The sequence below is a fragment of the Cyphomyrmex costatus genome, unplaced genomic scaffold (assembly GCF_001594065.2).
Source record: "Cyphomyrmex costatus isolate MS0001 unplaced genomic scaffold, Ccosl1.0 scaffold974, whole genome shotgun sequence".
Classification (NCBI taxonomy): domain Eukaryota; kingdom Metazoa; phylum Arthropoda; class Insecta; order Hymenoptera; family Formicidae; genus Cyphomyrmex; species Cyphomyrmex costatus.
The window spans coordinates 122,840-131,607 of record NW_017280566.1 but is presented as its reverse complement, the minus strand read 5'-3'; the positions used below and the strand labels follow the sequence as shown (position 1 = coordinate 131,607).

General features: G+C 38.3%; 1 pseudogene; it reads left to right on the top strand.

Moving 5' to 3' along the window:
• The first annotated feature begins 6,398 nt into the window (after positions 1 to 6,398).
• The window catches only part of LOC108782239 (cytochrome P450 4g15-like), a 17,747-nt pseudogene continuing 15,377 nt past the window's right edge, over positions 6,399 to 8,768 (top strand).

Sequence of the window (8,768 nt, the reverse complement as noted above, 5' to 3'; positions counted from 1 at the left end):
GCTCCTGGTTAAAATCCTTTGCTGTGATGCAAGTTAATTTGGACTATTGGTACCGCGAGTCCCGCCATTTCTAAGCTGACCCGCTCGCACCGGCAGTCACTCCCTCCTTGCGTTCTTTGTCAAGCAACCTTACGGTTGCCCGACCCAGCCCGCAGAAGGGTTTAAAACCACAGGTCTTTAGGACCTCCAGCGAGCGATCGCCGATCAGAGCAGCGAAGTGGGCGCTTTTCGCGTCCCTACTTGCGCTCCCCCTCACGACGATCCACTCCCTGGCGCGCAGACCCGTGTGTTGTCTGTCGAGAAGCTTTATAGTTTCCTCGACAGCCAAATCCGACTCCTCCACCCGATGGCGCTTAGGTAGCTCCCCGGCCGGTAGCACATGCAGAGCAGTGCTTTCCGATCTTAATCACGGTGGAAAGGCTTTTCAGCCAATCCACCGTCTGCTGGTTGGCGCAGTTAAAAATAACTGCGCCATCCCTCTCCCAGGTGCCAGTGAAGGTGGGCGCTAGCCCATCCTCGGGAAGTTCGAGGATGTGCCCCCTGACAAGTCGCCTGATCTCCTCCACCTCACTGGCATCCAGTTTTTTCTCAGGATAGCCTTCTGGAACGAAGGCAATCCTGATCATGCCCTTAATCGCCTGGGCATACGATCCTTGGTCAGTGACCTTGGGTCTCTTGCCCGGGCGATTCTCCGTCGGACTGGGCGTTTGGTGCACCGATCTGGCACGCTTCTGCATTCCCACCGTCGCACCACTCTCCCCGCCCGGCGGAGTAGGGGTATTTGTAGGAGAAGGAGAGATGGCTTTCTCAGCCCTCGCCTTCTCCTTATTGTGGCGGCGCCTTGCAGCCCCGCTATAGCGAATGCGGGTTTTAGGTAGACCCGCACTTGCTGCTTTGTTCTCCTCCGGTTGTTCGCTTCCTAGGGAAGCCACCCCCTGGAGGACTTTGTTAAAGTTTGTTTTAATATTATCGGTCTCCATTTTGATCCCACGAGTACCGCGGTCGCGCGATCTCACCCGGGCAAAGCCGCGAATGCCCGGGGCTTGGCTCCGTACTCCTGGAGTTCGCCCGGTATCCAGGAGGCACCGTTTGCGACGCAGCTCCCCCTGCGCCATGCAGCTCCAGGCACGGCAGCTCACACCCTAGCTTGGGGGGGTTCCTCTTTGTTGGCCGCCCACGTGCCCCCCCCCCCCCTGAGCGAGAGGACCCCGTTTGCGACCATAAGCCCCACCACCCCGGCACGGGAGCCCGCAGCCCTCGAGAACGCCAGGCGTACCCGGATGTGGTCAAATGTTCCCCCCGTCGGTTTTTCTACCTCGAGGCCCCGAACCTACTTTTGCAGGTCAAATGTGGGCCTCGTGTCATTCACCGCGAGGAGTGCGGACCACGAGCACCCCAGGCGTCCCGCGACTACTTCAAGGTGGGAACCCTTTCGGGAGGAATATTATATGTACTTATATATATAGTATTATAATAGAATATTGTATTCATGTAGATATTCCCTGTGTTTATTTATACGCAATTACAATTAAATTTCGTGTGTGTGTGTGTGTGTGTGTGTGCGTGTGTGTGTGCGTATGTGCGCGCGCACATACTCACAATACATATATTACACATGAAATTTTAATATTGCGTACAATAAACGTATCAAATATTTGCATAAATATCTCAGTATAAATAACTTCTATTTCTAACGCGAGTGTATATTCAAACAATATACTCATAAATGCAATATTATAATCAACATGAAAAGTATAAAGGACTAATTTAAAAACAAATAATAAGTAAAAAGTAAATAAGAGTCAAATTTATCTCATTTGAGAAATCAAAGAATTATAATTGTATACAGAAATTTTTGAAAATACATTACAATAAATTACAATAAAATACAAAATGATGTTCAATATCCCCATATCATAGCATTACATATGTTTCGGTCTCTGTATTGGACCCTCTTCAGATAATCGAAGTTAATATAAAATCCATTATTATATAAATTGTATTATAAATATAAATTGATCTTATTTACATTGTCATAACATTGCACCAAGCGAGAGCACATCAGAACTTCCAATTCTGTTAGCAAAACGGTTTATCAGCCGATTGATTGAAATTTTACAGATCTGATTATGCTGAAATGTATTTATAAGTTTGAAAAATCTATTATCTAATTTGCGAACGACAATGAATCCAAATGTTACTCATGCATACGCTATAGTACATGGTTTTGTCTTCATAGTCAAAAATTGTCATAAACCTACAATCGATCAAAATATGTCAATAGGTGTGACATTGTAGTCAAGTTTAAAAAATTTGTAAATAAAATAAAGGAAGGTTAATATAAATGTCAAAATTAATTCCGTTGACCGATTGGAGATTTGTGACAATTTTTGACTATGAAGACAAAACCATGTACATACATACGCCAAACGGCCACGAGTCCGAGAGATTGCCCAGAAAGCTCTGGGGTGCGTTCAGAATAAAAATTTTTCGTCCGAACAAGGGTGTCCACAGGTAATGTGACGTCACACACTTGGACGTTTTCATTCTGAACGAACAGGACGAATCTGTAGCAGTGTTACTAGTGGGGCCGCGTCTCTCTCTCTCTTTCTCTCTCGCTCCCATGCATGCGTTTAGAATGAACCAATGAACGCCCGGACGACAACTTTTTACCTAAAAGCGTTCGATTTGACCGGATGTTTCGTCCAGACGTTTCACCCACACTGTAAAAAAAGTACGTAAAATTACACAAATAGTATGTGTAACAATTACACAATTTATAGTGGAAATATGTAAAATTGTGTAATTTTACAAAAATTAGTTCATTTTACCTCTGATAGTGTAAATTTATCTTTACATTGGATGGAAAATTACAGTTACAATACTGTATTTTATAGTTTTTACATAAATTTTCAAATAATTGTGTAATTTTATTAAAAATTACTACATTTTACCTTTGTTAGTGTAAATGTATCTTTATATTGGATGAAAAATTACAATAACAATAGTACATTTCACAGTTTTTACGTAAACGTACAAATTTTTGTAATATTATATAAGATAATGATAATATCACATATTATACTGTAACATTACATAATATAATAATAATTATTTCAAATAATATTACAAAAATTTGTACATTTACATAAAAACATTGAAATATAGTATTGTTATTGTAATTTTTCAACCAATGTAAAGATACACTTACACTATCAACTGTAAGATGTACTGTTTTTTGTAAAGTCACACATTGTATACATTTCCACTATAAATTATGTAATTTTTTTACGAAGTAACCTAAACTGACTCTCTCTTTCTATTGAGACGGATGGCCTCAGAGCGCGTTTCAGCAGTATAGTTCAGTGGTATTACTACGCCAAGTTCCGAAGAACGACTCGGCCGCGACGGACGCGTTTCGTGCTTTCTATTTTACATTTTTGAAAGTATTGCCGACTTCGATTGTCCATTGTATCACATTGATGTGTGCTCGCGGATGAGCTCGTCTTGATGAGTTCGTCGTTTTGACTACTCCTATAACGCGCGTTATTGCGATGTGACGACGCCGTAGACGCAAGCGCCCGGAGACCGTTCGAGCAACGCCATTCCTTTTTCGCGGGCATTGCATCACCCATTTTGTCTTTACATTTATTTTTTGGTGTTACCGCGAACTCTAATAAGGAACGCTTGGCCACATTTATCTCGTTACCGAGGTACCAAGGTGATCAAAAACTGAAAGACACTACAGGTCTCTTATCCCGAGCTACCAAAGTCCATTTTTGGGGGGTGCATAACTACTAAAATATATAAAATTTTGAATCGAACGTTATATGTCCTGAAAGGCGGCATCGCCACGAGTAATTTGAGCCAAAAAAAAATTAAAATCGGTCAAGCCATTCTGGAGATACAAGCGGTCGAAAATTGGTGATTTTAATAAAAAATTAAGAAACGTCCCTTTCTCCTTCTTCTTCTTCTTCTTCTCTATTCGCATTTAAATATGTTGTTATTAGACGGTTAGCGAAAGCAGCCTTGGGGATTGTTTTGATGTGGAAGGGCGGACGCGAGTCGCACATCCCCTCCTCACCCGGCTCGCCGATAAACCGAGCAGTCATCATTTAAATATACTACCGACTGCAGACTGATATGACGTATATTTAAAACTATTGCAGTACAATAACGAGTTAAATTGTAATATATTACGAAAAATAACTAATTATTAATTAAAGATGCCAGTACAAAGTGAACATACATAAAGTGTATGTAACTATCGGCCGATTTTCGAATCGCCTCCGCTTTCCCTCATCTCATATTAAATACATTTGAAATATATATTTTAAATAAAATTACTTTTAAATACTGTGCCGACTGCTGACTGGTATGACAAATATTTAAACCATTTGACTGTCATGAGGCATTTCGTCTGCACGCGGAGCGGTGAGGGGGACAGTGCAACTTTCGGTTAATTTTCGAATCATTTACGTCTAGCTTTCGCAGTCCCCCTTACCACACCGCACAGTGCACAGAAAAATGCCATTCGATCGTCATTGGGCATTTGGACTGCACGCGGTAAAGAGATAATAACATAGGTATCATTAAAATAAAAAGGTCCAGCCATGTTCAAAAATAGATTCTCGCAAATTAAAAAATCAAAAAAATTTAAACCTCTGAAAACTAACCACAAAAATTGGAACCTTTCTAAATTAAAACGATTACCTAATCACAAAATAAAAAACCCAATAAATTTAAACCTTTGAAAATTAACCCCAAAAATTTGAACCTTTCTAAATTAAAATGATTATCTAATAATGTAACCTAATAATTTAAACCTTTAATAATTTAATTGTTATTATCTAATATAATATATTACCACGAAAAGTAACTGATATATTACTAAATCTGCCAGTTCAAAGTGAACGTACATATAACGAATATTTTCTATGTTGAATATGTACCACGAAAAGGAACTGATAGATTATTCAAGATGCAAATTCAAATTGAACATACATACATATAAGTAAAACAGATTACAATTTGCATATTACAGTTTTCTAAAAAATTTCCGCAATATGTTATCATCCAAAAGTTGCATTTTCCTCCTCACCGTTCCGCGTGCAGTCGAAATGTCCCATGACAGTCGAATGGCATTGTTTTTTTCCGTGATGCGATGTGATGAGGGCGAAAGCTACACATAAACAACGCGTGCAATTCAAATATCCCATTACAGTCGAATGGTATTGTTCTGCGCTTGGTGCGGTGAGGTGAGGGGAACAGCGAAAGCTAGACGAAGGCGATTCGAAAATCAGGTGAAAATTGCATTTGCCCAACCCTCGCCACCTCATCTCACCGCGTGCAGTCCAAATGCTCCACGATGATCGAATGTCATTGTTCTACGCGCGGAGCGGTGAGGTGAGGGGGATAGCGAAAGCGAGGCGGAGGCGTACTAATTAACGCGTCGACTTTGGACAACATATTTTTATTTATTTATTAACGTGATATCGTACCTATGTCTTCGGTGCATATTATTACATTATCATATTAATTAAACGATTCGTGCTGTTAAAATCACATTTCAAAGCGATAAAATACTAATTGGTTAGATTTCACTCTGTTTTAAATAATTTAAAGTCAAATTACTATATCCTATAAAAAACTATTTAAATAACGAAGGTTACAGTACCAGTTATGTAATTAATTCTTTAAATTTAATTCTTTAAAGAATTAAACGTTCTTTATAACTTCCATTTTTAAGAAATTAAATTATTTAAAACAGATGTTTTTAGTAAAAAAGGAAATTTTTATCAAAATTTATTTTATAATATGTTTCTTATTTTTAAATTCGTGATACGAGTCAGCAGTCGGTAGTATTTAAAATAATAATTTTATCATTCAGTTCATATGAGAATGTACGCTTTAGAGATATATTACTTCTATTTCTAAATATTTAATGAGGGGTACAGCGGAAAGCGGCGGCGATTCGAAAATCGGCCGAAAGACATACACTTTACGTATGTTCACTTTGTACTGGCAACTTTAATAATTAATAATTAGTTACTTTTCGTGATAATATATTATTACAATTTGACTCGTGATAGTACTGCGATAGTTCTAAATATACGTCATATCGGTCAGCAGTCGGTAGTAATTAAAATAATAGTTTTATTTAATATGTATGTTAAAAAGTTGTAACGAATTACGGCGCAAAAGAAGGGTGGTGAGGGTGGGAGGAGGGGGAGAGGAAGGGGCGAGTGGAGGAGGTCCGATGGGCCGAAGATGGTAGAGGCGCGAGTGAAAGGTGAAAGAGGATATTAAAAAGTTGTAATAACGAAAAAGAGTGAATTATGGCGAAAGAGAGGGGCGGTGGGGGTGGGTGACGGGGGTAGGGGTAAGAGCGGGGGAGAATGTCCAGTGGGTCGAAGATGGTAGAGGTGCAAGTGGAAGGTGAGAGAGGATGTTAAAAAGTTGTAACAATGAAAGATAGTGAAATACGACGGAAGAGAGTGTAGAAAGTGTGAATTACGGAGAAAAGAGGGATGGCGGGAGTGAGTAGTGGGGCGAGGGGCGAGTGGAGTAGGTCCTGTGGTCCGAAGATGGTGGAGGTGTGAGTGGAAGGTGAGAGAGGAAGTTAAAAAGTTGTAATAATGAGAAAGTGTGAATTACGGAGAAAAGAGGGATGGCGGGAGTGAGTAGTGGGGCGAGGGGCGAGTGGAGTAGGTCCTGTGGTCCGAAGATGGTGGAGGTGTGAGTGGAAGGTGAGAGAGGAAGTTAAAAAGTTGTAATAATGAGAAAGTGTGAATTACGGCGAAAGAGAGGGATGACGGGAGTGGTTGGTGGGGGGAGGGGGAGAGGCGAATGGCGGAGGTCCTGTGGGCCGAAGATGGTGGAGATGCGAGTGGAAGGTGAGAGAGAAAGTTAAAAAGTTTAAAAATGCGGACAGAGAAGGAGAAGGAGAAGGAGACGTTTCTTAATTTTTCTTTAAGATCACCACTTTTTGACCGCTTATATCTCCAGAACGGCTTGACCGATTTAAAATTTTTTTTGCTCAAATTACTCGTGGTGATGCCGCCTTTCAAGACATATAACGTTTGATTCAAAAATTTTTTATATTTTAATTGTTATGCACCTCCCAAAAATGGACTTTGATGGCACGGGATAAGAGACTTGTAGCGTCTTACAGTTTTTGAACATGACCGGAGACGCTACCGCGTCTCCTGATTGTACTGCTTACAAGGGTAAAAAATTAAGTTGCAGTTTAATTAATTAAATTAAACCATCTTTTTACTTACGTATATTTAATTCTCATCCTTTTTCACTTAATGTTTTATTTACAAGATTTATTATAAATAACTTTATTTTTATAAATAAATTTAGTTTACTTACAAGATATTCCCCATATAATTGCATAATCCTAATATTATTTTAATCATAAAGTTATTTTAATCAGAAATCCTTGCAGCTATTGTAGGAATTATCTAAATTACATTAAAAAAAATTTTTCTGTAAAAATACTTCTATTATTAAAAATTTCATGTAAAATTACAACAATTATAGTGGGTAATTTTTGGACCTACTACAATAATTGTAAATTTCCAAGCACTTGTAAATTTCTATAAACACAAATAAAATTAATTTCTTAAATATTAACGTCTATATTGGACTCTCGATAAACAAACAATCAAATATATTATAAAACAGGCAAGTGAGAGTAAATTTAAAAAACTACGCGGTTGACAATGCGTTAAAATATAAATATATTAAACAATCTTTTTCAAAAGATTACAAAATTACAAAATTACAAAATTCAATACATTGTTATTACGTTTCGACTGAATTCCAGTCATCTTCAGTGAAATTAAATTGCAAAAAATATATACATATCCCAATCAACTCCATGCTAATACGCAAAAAAGCGAGTCAAGCCAACGTAAATCCACGCAATCCACGATACACACACGTCAGATTAATTGACTCCATCATTCCGATCAAACGGCATCCTTCATAGTTAACCCTTCCAATGACGGTTGGAAGCATAACAGCACTTGTCAAAATCCAACGTTTGACAAATATTATCAGATGCAATTCAACCGAAAGAAAAGAGCAAGAACAACCATGATACGCACAAATCAATATTCCAAAAATCAGAATTAAAAATTAAAATTAAAATATTGTCAAGATATAAAATTATGTCCAAAATTAATTTCTTAATTTGAAATGAAGCATATTGCAGAAGTATATTTACAATGTGTATGTAAAGTTACTGTATGATAGTGTTACAATATTTTTTGCAATTGTATTATTACACATTCAAATATTAAATTCACATTAACATTTTGTGCATTTACACAGTATTTTGTGAATTTAATATTTGAATGTTTAATAATACAATTATAAAAATTATTGTAACATTATCATCCTGTAACTTTACATACACATTGTAAATATACTTTTGCAATATGTTTAATTACAAATTAAGAAATTAATTTTATTTCAATTGTGACCGTCCTTTTGAGGAACAACACAACTTCGTCACTTCATCCGCTGCTCTTTTTACGCGATAGCTCAAAAGATGGACGCAATAATGTAATTAGCAAAAGTGCGGTTCTTCCTTAAATTTTATATGCTACGATATTCGAGCCGTACTAATTTTCGTTGGGCGCCAGGCACGAGAGAGCGTGCCACTCTTCGCACTAAATATTAAGATGTTACGCTCGGACAAAGAAATTACAGAGCAACGGAATTCGCGACGGACAGGCTCAGCTAGCTCAGCCAAC